At 36.2% G+C, this 17,669-nt stretch overlaps 1 non-coding gene across 1 annotated transcript; it reads right to left on the minus strand.

Annotated features, from left to right (window-relative positions):
* Nucleotides 1-11,543: 11,543 nt before the first annotated feature.
* On the minus strand, nucleotides 11,544-11,650 carry LOC141681393 (small nucleolar RNA R71). The gene has a single exon (XR_012558832.1). It is a non-coding gene; the product is annotated as a small nucleolar RNA R71 (small nucleolar RNA).
* Between the last annotated feature and the right edge of the window lie 6,019 nt (nucleotides 11,651-17,669).

A 17,669-nucleotide genomic window follows, 5' to 3' on the forward strand; every position in this document is an offset into this window, starting at 1 on the left:
GAAGGGTCCATTCTTGAGGATCTGAATGTAGAGTGGATTGGCCATCCTGATGAACAACATCATTTGCTTTTTCCAAAGAGTGTAGTTAGCTTTGTCAAAGGTAGGAATTTTGATGCTACTGATTTTTTTGTGTATTCATTCTTCCAAGATCTTGAATCTGTTTACTTTCAGATTTTGCTCTGACACCACTTGTTAGGAAATGAATAACACACAGAGGGGGGTGAATGTGTTTTACTGTTTTTGTGCTATTCTTGAATATTTATGGTTGAACAAAGTAAACTAAATCTTGTAATGAAATGTGTTCATGCAGAATTTAAGCTTGCAGAAAATAAAGAACACAGATCTTCAAAACTCACTTAATTTTATATTAAAATTAAGACTATTTTGCTATAAAATTTCTAGGCTCTTTGTTGATAAAGAGCTTAGCTTCTCCTTGAGAATGTTACAGGAAATTTGAACTAAATTGTTACCACAGACTAAGGACCAGTGTTAACTTTATAACTTAGTTAACTGCTGGTTTACATAGTGTGTAATAAGACATGCTATTAGCTTTTCTAAACTATCACTTGTCATTTCTATTTAAAGAAAAGTAGATCTTCCATTTCTGGCTTAGCATATCTTTAGCATCTCGTGTTCACTTTGATCTTCCTCTGTCAGTTAATCTTTACCATTGATCTTGCACATTCTTCAAGCTACTTTTTGTAGACTTGTCAATCCAGATGTTTGGATTGTTTGTTGATTATTTATCTTGGATATTGAACTGATTTGCAAATTTCTATTTTGAGATTGTACCTCGAGATCTCCAGTTTAAGTCTATAGAACACTTGACATCTTGATAAGTATATTGTCTTATCGAGATCTCTAGTACTCTATATTTAGTTTGGCTTGTAGAGGTCTTCAGTTCTCTATAAGAGAATTTTGGGCTTGTCGAGATCTCTAGTCTTCACATCTTCACTTTGACTTATCGATAACTCTTAATTCTCTGGTAGCTTCTTGACTTGTCGATATCTCAGAGTTCTCTAGTCAAATTTAACTTGTCGATATCTTAGTGTCCTCTAGAGAATTTTAACTTGTCGATATCTCTGAGTTTTCTAGTGAATTTTGACTTATCGATATCTCTGAGTTCTCTAGTGGAACTTGACTTATCGATAACTCAGAGTTCTCTAATGAATGTAGACTTGTCGATAACTCTGAGTTCTCTAGTGAAGAAATGACTTGTCGATATCTCTAACCTTCATGTCTTCTTGACTTGTCGATATCTCACTGAGTTCTCTAATAGCTTTCCTGACTTCTCGATAAGCCATTCTGGAGTTCTCGAATGACTTCTCTATAACATTAAATCTGTGACTTGTAGAGATCTTGACTTAGAGTATTTCTCCTAAAACAGATTTATTCAACTCTAAGATTTTTCACAATTCTTCTAAGGCATGATCTTCTTGATCTTCTTTCAGATAGAATTCTTAGGCTTGACACTGTTTATAGAAAAAGGCTCCAGTCTGCTCCTTTGACATTTTTACAGACTTTAAATGTTACAAGTACAAAATACAAATTTAGATAACAATACAACTTACTTAGGGTTGACAAAATGCCTTAGTCTTGTTAAAGTACATACATGTCTTTTACAACAGAGTTGTCGTTCTATGCTGGAGGTGTTAGGTATGAAGTGTAACACAGAGGGGGTGAATGTATTTTCTTTGTTTTCTTGATTATTTGAAAGTGTTTTTGTCTTTTGGAACTTAACATCTAGAATCGAATTTACAGTGATAAAATGCTTAATGTAAAGACACAAGTAACTTATCAAAAACTCACTTGGTTTATATTATATCAAATTTGTTTGTGCTCCAAATCTGTGTTCCTAAAAATAAAAACTCAACTACTTCTCTTGAGAGAATACAAGATTTCCTAGATCTATTTTTCGTTCTACTAAATAAAGGACATGTTACATGTTTAATAGAGCAACATGCACAATTTATAAAACTTACACTAGAATAGACTAATACAATTTGTAAAGCTCGTCTGTTTCTATTTTTAGTGCAGCATGCCTGTGTAGTATCGACTAGGTCTATGACCTTCCTCTGTTCAGTTCATCTTGGCCCTTGATCTTGTATTCTTCCAACTGCATTTGTAGTCTTTCCAATTCAGTGATAGAATTGTTTGTTGACAAATAATCTTAGATCTTTAAGTTGTATGTATTCTGAATTTTGAGGCTGTTGTCGAGATCTCTTTTACTGTGTATAGATGTCACATATCAATAAGTAAAAGGACTTATCAATATCTTTACTTCTCTATAAGTATTATGGCTTCTCGAGGTCTCCAATTCTCTACAGGTAGATTGTCTTATCGATATCTCCAATTTTCCATATAAGCTTTTGACTTGTCGATATCTCCAGTTCTCTACAAGTAGACTTTGACTTATGGATATCTCAAGTTCTCTACAAGTAGATTTTGACTTGTCGATATCTCTAGTTCTCTACATAGTCTTTTTGACTTGTCAATATCTTGACTCCTCTACAAGCAGATTGGCTTGTCGATATCTCTTGGGACTTCTCTACAAGTCATTTTGACTTCTTGATATGTGACTTGTCGACATCTGATTTAGAACATTTTTCCAAAAACAACATTATTCAAATCCAAGCTTCTACACTTCTAAGGCATGATCAAGATTGATCTTCTTCCATAGTTTATTCCTTAGCTTGATGGTTTTTTATAGAAAAATCCTTCAGCCTAATCTTCTTACCATTTTACGGACTCAAGAAATATAATTACAGAATATAATAGGATTATCATACACCTGATTCTTAGGGTTGTCATAGTTACTTAGTCTTGTTATGTACATGCATGTCTTGCACAACAGGAAGATTGGTCTGAGTATGACATTTTAGACTTAGAGATGAGCGGCAAGAGGAAAGGCAAGGCAATGATTGTTGATGAGGAGAGTAAGTCTCCTGTACATGAGCCTACTACTCAGGATGTGCTTGGAGATGAGGCAGAGTTCTTTTTTCCACCGACTATTGAGTATGTTATTACTCCTGAGTCTCCCATTCTTTATCTTCACCCGAAGATTAAGGAGTACAAGTTGGATTTGGATTGGACGGTTGATCAGAAGGAGGAACTTAATCTGAAGCAGATGGATGATCTTCAGAAGCTTCATGACATATGGGCTTGTGTTGGTACGGCATCACGAGCATCGGATGCCAAGATTGAGTTTTTTATGGAGTATTATATAATGAGGGCATATTATCTTTTATGAGATGCCATCTTTTTAACTATACATAAAACTTTAGGACTCCTCGGATGGTCACTTCCTTGAGTTTGATTGAGCTTGGCATCGGCGCACCTCTTTATCCTTTCTTCCAGTCTATCTTGGAATGGTATAACATAGCTCCTCTTCAATTATCTCCCAATAGTTGGAAGTTGGCATTGGTTATGTTTGTGTTGTATGATCGTCATGGCTTTGATATGCCTACTGCGAGGAAGGTTGCTTACTTTCTTGGCCTTTTTCAGGGTGTCAAGGGATTCTACTACTTGGTTGTCCATTCATGCCATGACTTGTCTGGGTTCTCCGGAAAAAGAAGAAAAACAACGATAAAAGGGCTACGTACACCTTCTTCTACTTGTATGATGTTGAGAGAGTTCCCACGATTTTTAATGGGGATGCTTATGAGTCTTTCTAACTTATTCTTTATTCACTCATTCATTCATGTTCTTGCACCTTTTCTTATTTTGTGACGTTATCCCTCGCTTCTTTAAATAGATGATATGAGGGTGCCCCTACTTTATGTAGCATACCTTTAGGGCGCGACCTAAAGAGTAGTAGTAGTAGTTTTCCTTAATTTTTGCCTTAGTATATTTTTCACATCTTGTATACCACTTCTTGCATGCACTTATATATTTGCATATGTATCATTGTTATACTTGCTTCATATATATCTTTTATGCACACATCTCATCTTTCCACATTTTCATACATGTCATGCCTTACTTACGTACATCATGCTAAGCTGTTTCATTTATATCTTTCATGTATGGCTCCTAAGGTTCCAAAGTGCTTCAGTTTTAACTTGACTTCTAAGAAGGTAATTCTTTAGGGGAATGTTGTTAAGCCTTCTTCTCGGCGTGAGCTGCGCCCTAGTTCTCCTCCCGTGGAGGTTGTTCATGCACTTCTATTCCCTTTGTTGAAGTTGACTAGAGCTAGCACGAGTGTTGATACTTCAAAGAAGGTGGAGGATTTTTCTTCTCTTTCCCAAATGGAATCTTAATTGGGTTCTTAGTCACTCAATTCCTTAGAGATGATGAGTTATCTTCCTGAAAGGATTTAGCACCAGCTAACAGAGATAGTGCGAGAGTTAGAGCTAACTTAGCACCGGCTGAAGAGTTGTTCTCCATATCTTCAAGATAGAAACTTTGAAATAAAAAAATGTCAAAATTATATTAACAAGGCACTTTGGTGCAAAAAATCACACTAGTCCCAAGCGACGCTATTTTTGGTTGGGGAATAGAAGAAATAAACGAAAGTAAACATCCTATAACTAACACTAAGTGAGATCATACATGCACTATCTCCCAGGATAGGAGGAATTTTATTGCTGCTAGTCTATTATTCGGCTAAGCCCTACTTAAATCAACTATATATATAAGTGAGTAAGGGGCCGAAGCCGCATCTTATATGAGGAATCCCCATTTTTGATTCATAGCTCCAGTATTGTATAAACCAAATGGAATACACAAGCTGGAATCAAACTCTTCATTCATCTCTTTATTTTCAAACTCTTGCATTGAATCCTCCATTTGCTTTTTAACTTGTACGTCCTCTTTTGGAGGATCTTCCAAAATGACATCCTTTACGACCAAAGTTTCATCATCCTCTATTTCGTCTTCAATTTTAACATCCTCAGCTTCCAGATTCTCTTTCTATGATTCGTTAAAATAATATAACATGTTGATCCTTTCATTCTGGTTAGAACTCTTTTTACGGAATTCTCTCACAGATTTATTGTAACATTCTCTTGAATTCGCTCGGCAGCTCGGATAGGTTATGTGTTGGAAACTTCATGGATAAGTGATGAATGGAGGTGACGACTCACATATCCTTCAGAAATGTTCATCTAAGAAGAGCATTTTGAGATGACTCATGATCCACCATCATGAATTAGAAGATCTGTATTATCGAGAGCGGATCTTCTCCAATAGTGACAGGGAGTCTTACTGTCCCTTTAACTTTTACCACTTCCCCTCAAAAGCCAAAGATGTATATGTTTTCATATTCCATATCTTTTTCAAGAAAACCCATCCTTTTGTAAATGTCATAATAAAGGATATTAACTGAGCTTCCATTGTCGATGAACACGCGATGGAAATTCATCGATCCAATGCAGACCATCACAATAAATTATCATTATAAGGATGATGAAACCATTTGGCATCTTCCTCCGTAAAAGTAATGTCCCTTTTCCCTCCTCAGAATATTTTAGGAGGTCTCTCTTTGAGACAATTAACGTCGATGAGTATAGGTCCTCATGCTTCTCTAGCATATCAGTTCATCACTCTATTCGCTTCTCTTACATAATGAGGTCCTCCAAAGATAGTGTGAATGCTTTCTGACTTAACGAACTTAACATCATCAGATTTCTCCTTCTCTTCCCTTTCTCGGGCGCGCCGTAGGCCTCCCGGTTACTTGGGCGTTCACCTTGATACTTCCGTACTTATTTCACAATCTAATCTCCAAGTTGTCCTTCCTTGATAAGCTCTTCTATTTCATCTTTTAAGTGTCAACACTCATGGGTGTTATGCCCGACGGATTCAAGGTACTCACAGTACTTCTTATCTTTGGTTTTCCATGTGGTTAAGGGAGCCGATCTACGAAAGATACCTTTTCTCTTATATATGCTCTTTGGATGCCGCCAAAGGAGTATAAATAGTGGAATCCTTTTCATAGTTATTCGAGGGACTCAATTCCCTTCCTTCGACTTGATGTACTTTTCGCTCCCTTCGATAATTTGGACTAGGAGATCTATCTCTTCTTTTCCCATTCTTCACCTTTGTGGCTCCACGAGACTCCTTTTTTGTTGTCGATTAGTGATTCTTTAACAAACTTAAAAGACTTCTATTGTTCATAGAATTCTCCAAGGGTGTTTGGACTTCTCCCTTGAATGTGTTTCCAGAACTTCGTTCATATGCATAACTCGGCAATCAAAAAAAAATTCAATGTTTCATCAGTGGCACCTCTTACTCCTAACACTTCAGCGTTGAATCTCTTAAAATAAGCTTGCAAATTCTCTCTTTTTTTTGTCTTACATTCTCCAAGACCGTCACCGGTGGTGTATACTTCACCGCAGATTGGAATTGAGTGAGGAACATCACTTTCATTTGTTCCCATGATGAAATTATCTCCGGTCCCAACTTTTGGAACCAATATTTAGCACTATCCCTGAAGGTTGCCGCCAATAGCCTACATCTTCCGAATCTTGCACCTGGTACACATCCATCTCAATGTTAAACCTTCCCGAGAACTCCACTAGATCATAATTTCTGTGAAAGCGTAAGTCATGAGTGGTATTTTTATATTATGTGGGTAAAGGTGCTTCCCTAACCACCAAAGTGAATGGTTATTTAGTTTGTGCGTATGCCATGACATTCCCACTTTCCAAGTGTGATAGTAACTTCTTTAGATAATCTATATTGACCTTTCCTACTCCGGGTATTTTTTGAATATTAGGCTATGGTAAGACAGCATATATTACCGCTACTTGACCTTGAGTTTACATCATATCATGCGGTTGTGGTGGCGCAATAAGTTGTGGTTGAATCACGACTCATTATGGTTGTGTTGGTGTAACTTGTGATTAAGGCGTGACTCCTTGCGGTTGTGTTGGCGCAGCAGCTTGTGGTTGAGGCTTGACTCCTCACGATTGCTTTGGAACAACAACTTGTGATTGTGGTAATGTAGCATTCCAAGTATTGACCTTTTGTCAATTTTCTGACCATTTATATTATCCTTGTTTCCTCCTTCCACCATTATGGACTGAGGTGCATAGATCACTACTTTTCCATTGTTGTCGATATGTGAATCCTCGAGTATCGCTTCTACTTCCCTAGCTGTTGCTCATGCGATCATTGTCTTCAAGTTCTTTTTCCTTCCTCCTATATTTAAAACTTCTTTTTATTTTTTTCGGAGAAGGGTATCTATTGCTGCGAGGCCTTTTTTCCCTTGTAAGGGGTGTATTAGTTCATCCATGAATCTTTATTTTATGATGATCACTATTTTACGTTTCTGCAGTTAACTTCTTCAAGTCTTCATCACTTAATTGGATGCCAAGACTTTCCTTCAAATAAGATAGTCTTCAGTATTATTTTTCAATTTCCAAATCATCGTGATGGATCTCGCTATTAGTACATCTTGAGCGATGTGCATGTGGAATTATCCTCCATTCTTAATTTGGCTCCGGTTAAAGCGTTGTTCATCATCTGGGATTTCCATAATCGGAACATCCTCAGTGTATTATAAGCGATATGGTGTAATCCCCTGAAAGTATTTGTCATGGGATACATGACCTTCCTTGTTTTGCTCTTCATAATTTGTCTTAGATTTTTCTTGAGTAGAAACTCTTTTGGAGAGATGCTTGTGAGAATAGCGTTCATTCTTCCATTTCTCACTTTTTTCCATAGAGTTCAGTTTTTCTCCGAAACGATTTAGCATATCGCCCATGCGATAGAGTTGTTCCATTATATTGGTGTTGTTGATGAGTACTAGTGGCGTTCCGCTAACTAGCGGAGTTTCGTGCATATTATAGTGTTTATCCTAATATTGAACTTTAATTGTAGCGTTCATCTTCATGTTGATCTTGCGTGTAGCTGTCCATCTTCATGTTGATCTTGCTTGTAGCATCCATCATCATGTTGAACTTGCGTGTAGCATCCATCTTCGTGTTGATCTTGCTAGTAGCGTCCATCTTCATCAGAGTTGTAGCCGTTGTTGCGAGAGTTTCCACTATTATTAGACATCTTTTCCTCCTAAGATTTGATTTCATTCAAACCCCTCCTTCTAGCGCCAATTTGTTAACGGAGGAATTTGGTTAACAGAGATTTGAGTTTCGTGGATGGAATCAAGATCTGCAGCGGTGGTCGTTGATTAGGAAAATCACCGGAGTGCGTCAATTTGTGCTTAAGAAATGGCTGAGATTGATAGGGTTTATGTTTGCCTTCTCAGAGCTCTCAAACACGTGCCTCACAATGTGCCTACGTACCTTCTTTTATAGAGGATCAAGCTGAACGTAGTTCTTGGGGAATAAGAAAGCATAAATCCAAAAGATGAAAGGATACAAGCCTTGATCATAAAAAGAAGAATTGGGATAATACATCAGAATCTGATGAGGGTGTCAACTATGTTCTCATGGAAAATGCTGATAGTGAATTTGAGACTACTGAGATGAAGGTATCTCAAACTACTCTTGCTTTTTATACTGTTAATATATGTGAATTAAGGTTATTTCTTAAATCTCTGCATCAAACGCTTGAGAATGCTAGGACCATAATTGAAAACTCTGACTTAAAGAAAAGAAATGATCATATGGAAGCTGAATTGGTTTTCATGTTAGAAACTCAAAAAGAAAGAGATGATGTTTTGTATGTTAAAGATAAATAATTAAAAAAATCATGCTTATCTTGAAAAAGAATTAGCTAAAGAAAGAGAAGTTACCAAGCTTTGGACTAATTCAGGAAAAATAACTTAGTGTTTAATAGAAAGTAGTTGTTGGGGATCAGGAGTAGGTTATGCTAATAAATCTAATTCTAATGGATTAAATGAAAATGAAATTAAGAAGATTAAACCAATAGATGCTAAAACATGTTAAGTTTAGTTTAAGTGCTGATGTTGTTAAGTCAGGTGATGAAATAGGTTCAACCTCAGCACCTAAGTCAAACTTAAAAACTTATAAGTGCGAACAAATTCACACCAAGTCAGTAAATGTTGGTTTAATGACTCGGAAATAGCTTAAGCAAAAGCTGAAGGAAGTTGAAATGAAAAATAAGGAAAAATAGACTAAAAAGAACATAAATGGAAAAGTAGGTATTAATACGGAAAACAAATACAAACACATTCCTAATGCACCTAGAAAGGCTTGTTTGAATTGTGTTTGTACTAATCATCTTGACATTGCTTGCAGAAAGAATAAAGAAATAAATATTGTTCCTCCTAAATTAAAGTTTAGGAATAAAATAAATAGATATAAACCACAGAATCCATATATTCATTATGGTAGTGTTTGGCATTCAATTTACGCATGTAAAGAGTATTACAGCTCGTATTATGATTATTATAAACTGAAACCCTCTTTAAATAAGACAAAAATTATTTATGCATGTGTAAACTTTGATTATAAGAATGTTAGCATAAACTTCGATGTAAAGTCATTTGCTGCAAATGTTAACAAACTTAAAAAGGCCAAAGGATCCAAGCAAGCTTGGGTTCTTTTAAGTGGCATTTATGTCCACTTAGAATACTTCGTAAAGGCTCGAATATCGTACTCAAGTTATTTGTGTGTTTGATATATTTTTGTAGTGTTTTGCATTTCAGGGCATAGACAGGAAGAAGGGCTAAATTTTGCATGATGTATGCTTGGAAGAGTGTGAAGATAAAGCCTTGGTCAAGTGCGCGAAGAAACCAGCAAGAAAAGAAAAAAAAATAAATAGAATTCACAATTTTTTCCAGAATCTTAGCACGCTCGCGCTGTGTTAGCGCGCGCCCGCGCCGGTTAGGTAGAAGTACAGCGCGCCTGCACTAGGATAGCGCGCGAACGCGCCAGGTCGTTTACCAGAAATTCTGATTCAAGTAGAAGATTGATTTACTGGACTTCTATTCTGATTGGGCTGCTATATAATGACTCTTAAAAGACATTTACGGGGACTAAGGAGAAGACGGCGAGAAGACCTAGGAGCACAAATACAACAAAGGAGAAGAAAAGCTTGTTTTTACTTGTGATTCTTTGATTGAGTTGTAATCTTGGATGCTTGTTTTCTTGTTTGGTGAACCTATTACTCTTGATTATGTACTTTGATTATTTATTCAGTTTATAAAGACTTAGTTTATTATACCATGCTTTCATCGGAACCCACAATGATGATGAGTTCGGTTTTGAACTAATCATTATCGTGGGGTTCTAACGGATTTACTTATGGATTTCAATAGTTAATTTGTTTTGATATCTTAGTGTGTGGTGATTATATGATATCCTAGTATTGGTTGTGCTTATTCGTCTTATGAGCATCGCAAGCTTATAAGATAGCATATTAATCTCAATTGAAGCGAAAGTGAATATATGGGTTTAGAACTTGCCATGCTAGCATAGGTTCATGTATTTTTTATGTATGATTCGTAGATAATTTTAACCATTTTACTTGCCCTAGTAATCACGATAGATATTTTACGCATTAAACCGTTATATTGTCAAATTCTATATACATAGAGGGTCTCAATAAAATTGGTGTCTATTCAGCTTCTATCTCTTTTGTGGATGTCTAGTAGTAGGGTGTTCGTGCAACGAAAGTTGGCATTTACTAGTTTCGTGTTATCTGATTAGTTGTCATCGCCATTGCATGCTAAGATTAAGAACAATAACTTTGAATAAAGTAGTAATGAAGTTAGAATCCCATGTTTGTCTCATATAAGTAATTTATACATAATTCTCTTAGTTAATGTTAGTTAGTGTAATCTCTTAGTTAATCAAAACCCAACTTGTTATTTGTCTTAGCATTAAACGATAACCATATCATTTTTGCATAAGTGCATAAACTGAACTTAACCTAAACCAGTCTATATAGGAACGAACTAGAAAGAATTCTATATTAATTGTGAATGCGTATACTTGCGTGAATATTAGCGCGTGTTTTCGTCCTAAAAGGTTTTCGGCGCCACTGCCGGGGACTCAGTGTTAATTTTTAGTTTATGTGCTTGACATTAATGGTCATTAAAGTTCACTGACTCGAATATTTTTCTTACTTGTTTGCTTGTTTCTTTTTTTCAGGTACTCTAGAGAGCGTTTATGCTAATGCATTATCGATATCGAAAGAGAACACTTGATAAAGTGGAGGAAAAAATTTTAGTAAAAGAAGAAGTTCTTGTAGAAGAAGAGAAAGTTGAAGAAGAAACTCTTAATGCAATGGGAGAACCAGAAGCGAATCTGAAGGCTTTGATGGATTAATCTCAACCGAAGATCAATGATATTCAGTCTAGCATTGTCAGACCAGCCATCGCAGCTAACACTTTTGAAATCAAGGCTAGCACGATTCAGATGGTGCAAAACTCACTCCAGTTTGGGGGTTCCCCAATGGAAGACCCCAACATGCATATTAGAGATTTCATCGAGATCTGTGATATTTTTAAATTCAACAACGTGTCTGAAGATGCTATAAAGCTAAGGCTTTTCCCATTCTCTCTGAGGGATAAAGCTAAGTTTTGGTTGCATTCTCTACCACCAGGCTCTATCACCAAATGGGAAGATCTTGCTCAAAAGTTTCTTAATATATTTTTTCCAATGACGAAGACAGCTATAATTAGGAATGCTCTTACTCAATTTACGCAACAATCGGGAGAATCTTTATGTGAAGCTTGGGATCGTTATAAGGAGATGCTTAGAAAGTGTTCTCATCCTGGGATGCCTGACTAGATGATTATTAACTGCTTTTATAATGGCTTGGGAGCACAATCTAGATCCATGTTTGATGCAGCATCAGGTGGAGCCTTATGGGCTAAGAGCTACGACGAAGCTTATGATTTGATTGAACTGATGGCTGCTATTAGGTCCCAATGAGTTTGTAGAAGGGGGGATTGAATACAAACTATAGCGTTTAATCGAATTTAGTGCGGAATAAAAATTGAAACAAAATTCAAGTTAAATAAAAATATTATCAAACTTGAAAGGTGTTACAACAACGGTATCGATTACAAGGGATTAATCTTAAATTAATTATCACAAATCTAGAATAAATTCGACATGAACTTTTTCTATTTTTGCAATAAAAAGAATCAAATGCTAAACGCAATTTGAGATTAAGTTCTAGGGATTTTGATCCGCTAGATTGTTACACAAGAACAAGAGAATGATTTCTAGTTGTTTGGATTTAACTTTAAAACTAGAAATTTATGATCTTGAAATTTGTAGATGAAGGATGAAATATTTAGTCGGCTATTTTTCTTTCATGTTCTTGAGTTGTTGACTTCTGTTGTGTGGATCAATATGAATGTCTGCTGCTTCTGTCTTTTAAATAATAATCAACAGAACTGAAATGAACTAGCATGACAATCCCACAGCTGGTAGAACTTTCGGTGAGACAATCTGTTGTACTACCATGATAATCAGCATGACAATCTGTTGAACTAGCAAGACAATCAGTGAGATAATCATTTGTACTAGCATGACAATCTGTTGAACTAGTAGAACTTTCGGTATGACAATCTATTTGAGCTGGTATGACTTTCGGTATGACAATCTGATTGTCATACCAATTCAATTGATTGTCATGCTGAATTAATATTGAATATAAAGTCAAAATTAATTCTGAAAATTCCTAATATTAATTCAGAATTAATTAATCAAGTAATTCAATTAATAAATAAATTAATCTTTGCAGATATAATTTATTTTCTTAATTAAACTATATGACTTAATTAATTAATAGAGAATTAATACTACTCTTCAACAGCAACCATTCTTCTGAAAACCTTCTGAAAATCACTGTCAATTATGAATTGATTCCACCACTTCAATGTTGACACTCGATGTACTGTCTGGTTCATGGGTGACTAACTTCCGTGACGTTTCTTCATGTCTTGCCTTTGATAACTTGATTTTCTTCAGATTAAATCCCTGTAATTATCTGATACCCTGACAAGGTCTCTGTCACTTGATTAAATCCATAATCTTAATTTATATCACTGAGGCTTGATCAATTTCTTGAACTTCTTCCAGTGAAATAATTCCTCAAGTCTGTAGATGAACATTATTTCTGAATCCTTTGACAGATGTTACTTTGAGAGATCTCTTTGACGGTAGATCCACTATTTACTTGTTACATTCTTATTTGAGTTGAGTTAAATCCTCGAATAAACATATAGGCTATGACATATGCCTTTCAATCTGCCCCTATTTGTTTGTTAGACAATAACAACAAATACCTAGAGGATAACTCAATTAACAAAGTAAATAGCAGAAAAGTTCCGGATTAAATTTAACATTTTCCAGATTCCAAATAGATGTTCCTCTAGACTGAACATATCTTCAAGTAGTTTCATCTTCTTTTGTACAACCACATTTCCTGTTGAGAAGCGCATATCTCTCTTGCTTCTCCCCCTATGAGAATTAACTGCTTAAAGGAGATCACCTTCATTTACCACATCTCCCGTACAATAGGATCCACAGATAAAAACCAATGGTACTCCCCTTTTGGAAAGCAGCTTCTCCCCTTACTAGAAAATCACCTTGTGTTTACCACCTCTCCCGTACAATAGGATCCGTAGTTACAAACAACAATGGTGTGGTGTAGTGTACATATATAGGATCTTTTTCTTCCTCCCTACTATTTCTCCCCCTTAGTTGAGGAATCCTCTAAACTATTACTTAAGCTTTTATCTCCCCCTTAGAGAAGGAATGTATGCCGTTGTCTGAAGGATTTCTCATATTTCACTTGGTTGGAAAAGAAATAACAAGTAGTTTCTCTTTCTTGCTCACTGTGAGTGTGTGATTCTGTTTAGTGTACCTCACATGTATTTCACTCTTCTCTCCACTCGTGTTTACACTCATTCTCACAAATGCATCACTCCTCTCATAGCTCCAAAATTCAGCTGTACCTGCAAGAAAAATCACCTTAGCCATCCTTAAGGAGGTCACAGGTGGTGCAATGGGAGTTCGCAAATCCCCATCCTTGTTAAACTCGTCAGATGAATCTGAGTCATAATCTACAAGTTGCTAATTTCCCTTTTAGGGTTCCAGATTTGAATTTTGGGAAGGTAAACAATGATCCAACAAATTTAGCATAAAGATCAAAGTTCCCTTCTAATGTATGTGAAGACATTTCCTTGTGACTCATCAGGTAATATCTGAATCATTGTCAACAAGTTGCCGATCTGCACCTATGTCAGATCCACTATCCGCAGATGCATCCAGGGGATTTAAGCCTGGGGAGGTAGACACTGACCACTGACATATGGCTTTTGGATCAGTATCCTCTCCTAACACCTGTAAAGGTAATTGGTCCATTAAAGAACCTTGAACAATCGAATCTGACCTTAAAATGGTTGAAACTCTTATTTTCGTCAACTCATCCTTTGTGTGTGTAACCTTTCCTTGTGCATCAAGAATTGTTTATGTTTGAGGTGGTGACACTACAACGGATACCCTGGCAGACAGGCAAATTTCAATAGACACACCATGTTGAGAGAATGAGTCTAGTAACTGTTTTTATGCCTTTTCAGTCATTACATCTTTTTGAGAAGATCTATGGGAGCTAGCAGTTGTCTCGGTTTAAATACTACTCATCTTTGTAGGAGACAGAGCTACTGGGTTGACTACAGAACCTTCCTTATGTGGTGCACTAAGGCACTATCTCCCTCACGCTCACTCATACTTCATTTTAGTGGTAAGAGAGTGTTGGTTGGTTCTGTTTCTGTGTTTCTCTTTACAGTCTGGGATAGAAGTTGTGGGTTTTCAAACTTATGACTGTCAATGAAAGAAAGCTATTGGAGACTGAACATGTATCACAGAATATATGGCACTATAGAGATAAAATATACTTAAGATCTATAATGAATGAAAATTATACATTTAATCTTTTGAGAGAAATGATGTACAATAGTGATTTCAAAAGATTTTAAATGAAATAAGAAATCACTAATGTTGAAAGAAGTTTGAGTTCAATAATAACTTTACCAGCTTGCAAACAGCCATATCCCTCAGTTAAACCTTTGCTGTTATCTCCAAAGGTAACCATTGGGCCAGATTTCTCAACCACATTTGATAGCAGGGCTCTATCTCCAGTCATATGTTTTGACGATCCACTGTCAAGAATCCACACTACCGGTTCCACCTGTTTACTGCCCTGCACTACAAATGGATTAGACCTTCTTCGGAACCCAAATTTGGTTGGGTCCGGCATACTTGTAGAATTGGCCTTTGTCAGGCAAAACAACATTCTTAATTTTCATGCTCTCAACTTTCTCAATGACTGGAGATTTGACCTTGTAAACAGCCTTAACAAATTTCTGTTTAGGCTTAGGCATAAATGTCTCCTTTCTAGCCTTAGAAGGACTAGCAGTCTTAGACCTATCATGCTTCCTATTATTTACATGTTGACGAGGAGTAGTCTTATCACTAGAAACATGCTTACCGTTAAAATAAGCATACATCAAATTGAAAGCACAAGACATACAATCAGGAACACCACATACTTTATGAGAGGGATTAACAATAGGCAAAATATGCATGATAGACATGGCATTTTTGTTATCTAACTCATGTGTGTCTGAGTTAGTCTCAGTTGCTTTCACAACTTTGACTGGAACTTTCGACACACTTGACTTGGAAACAACCTTCTCATTAGCAAGATCTTCAGCACGTATTTCTTCTTGAATAATAAATGAGGTCTCATCTAATGGTTCTGCAATTGATCCTTTATAGAGGGGTTTATCAACACCCTTAAGCACATGTGGTACTTCCCTACCTTTAGCACAGACATGAGGAGAGGAGTTTATGCCTAATTCTCCAATAGCAGCATTGTAATCAAAACCTATTCCAGATGTTTGATTAACAGCTTGCTTACTGTAGAACTCTTTAGCCTTCGAACAAGAATTAAAGTAAGCTTTAACCTTAGTCTCAAGACCGGTGATCTTGTCTTTGAGAATAGTTTCGAGTTGTCTATAACAGTTAACTCTATTCTCTAGAAAAGATAGTTGTTCTTTTAATTTGTCTTGATTAATGTGCATAAGTCTTAATTCATTGACCTCTTTCACAAGGTCTTTGATCTGCTGACTTAACAGCTCATTATCACGATGAGCACAATCTAAGAAACCTCCTAGTGATAAACTAATTCAGCATCTGTAAATTTTACCTCTTTTCTTGACGATGAAGTATTTCCATCAATAGCCATAAGAGCAAGATTCCCTTCTTCTTCATCTTCACTATCAGTATCATCCCAGCTTCTTCCCTTTTCCAGATAAGCCCTTTCAGAGTTACTCTTCTGATTGAATCATAAGAGTTCTTCCTTACTTGCTTTGGCTTCCTGCATTCTGTGGTAAAGTGTCCCAACTCATTGCAGTTATAGCATCTAATGGTGCTCCGATCAACCATCCATGTTTTGTATCCACCACTACTGGTGTTAGAGGATGAAGATCCACCTGTCTGGAATCTGTTGTAGTTGGACTTGTACTTGAACTTGGGATTTCTCTTGAATCTGACCTTGGAGAATCTCTTGACAATCTGGGCCATTGACTCATCTTCCAATTGCTCCAGCTCTTCCAAGGAGTAAAAATCATCACATGATTGATTTGTAGTAGAAGGATCATATTCTGCTACTATCACATTTTCCTCAGCCTTGGAAAACTGTACCATTCTCTCTGACTGTTGAGATTGTTGTTGTTGTTGTTGACCTTCAGCTACTAGAGCAGTAGACGTGCTGTCCACTATACCTTTCACGTAGACTTCCTTCTGCTGAATCTGCTCCAACTCATAGGTTTTTAACACACCATAGAGCCTCTCCAAAGAAATCACACTCAGATCTCTCGCTTCTCTTATGGCAGTAATTCTATGTTAAAGATGAGTTGGCAGTGTTAAAAGGAACTTTTTGTTGATCTCCCTGAATGAGTAATATTTACCATTTATGTTCAGGTTGTTGATCAATGCATTGTACCTCCCAAACACTTCAGTAATTCCTTCTCCTGGATTGGATTTAAAATGTTCATACTTAGAGGTTAGGATCTCTAACTTGTTCTCCCTGACTTCCTCTGTGCCTTCATTAATCACCTCAATAGTTTCCCAGATGTGTTTAGAATTTTTACAGTTCACCACATGTCTGTTCATCAAGAGATCAAGGGAATCAACTAAAATTAATTGAAGGCTGGCATCCAAGGAGGCTTCTTCCATTTCAGCAGGAGTTAAATCCTCAGGCTCTTTTGCATAGGTTCTAGCTTTGGTAATTACAACATCTTTTATCACATCTGGTTCAATAACCATCGGAATTTTTGGACCCTTCTTTAACAATTTCATATATTTGGGATTTGTAACTTGTAAAAACAAGATCATCTTCTTCTTCCACATAATATAATTTTCTTTATCAAATAGTGGAATTTTAACGGTTCCAACTTTTTGTGAAGTCATTATGAATTTTTGAATAAATAAAATTCAAGGAGTTGAAAAATCATAAAAGTCTAGGATCTTGATTTGTTCGTTAATCAGAAGGCTATGATACCAATTGTTAGGTCCCAATGAGTTTGTAGAAGGGGGGGTTGAATACAAACTATAATGTTTAATCGAATTTAGTGCGGAATAAAAATTGAAACAAAATTCAAGTTAAATAAAAATATTATTAAACTTGAAAGGTGTTACAACAACGGTATCGATTACAAGGAATTAATCTCAAATTAATTATCACAAATCTAGAATAAATTCGACATTAACTTTTTCTAT

This window comes from Apium graveolens, chromosome 8, assembly GCF_009905375.1.
Source record: "Apium graveolens cultivar Ventura chromosome 8, ASM990537v1, whole genome shotgun sequence".
Classification (NCBI taxonomy): domain Eukaryota; kingdom Viridiplantae; phylum Streptophyta; class Magnoliopsida; order Apiales; family Apiaceae; genus Apium; species Apium graveolens.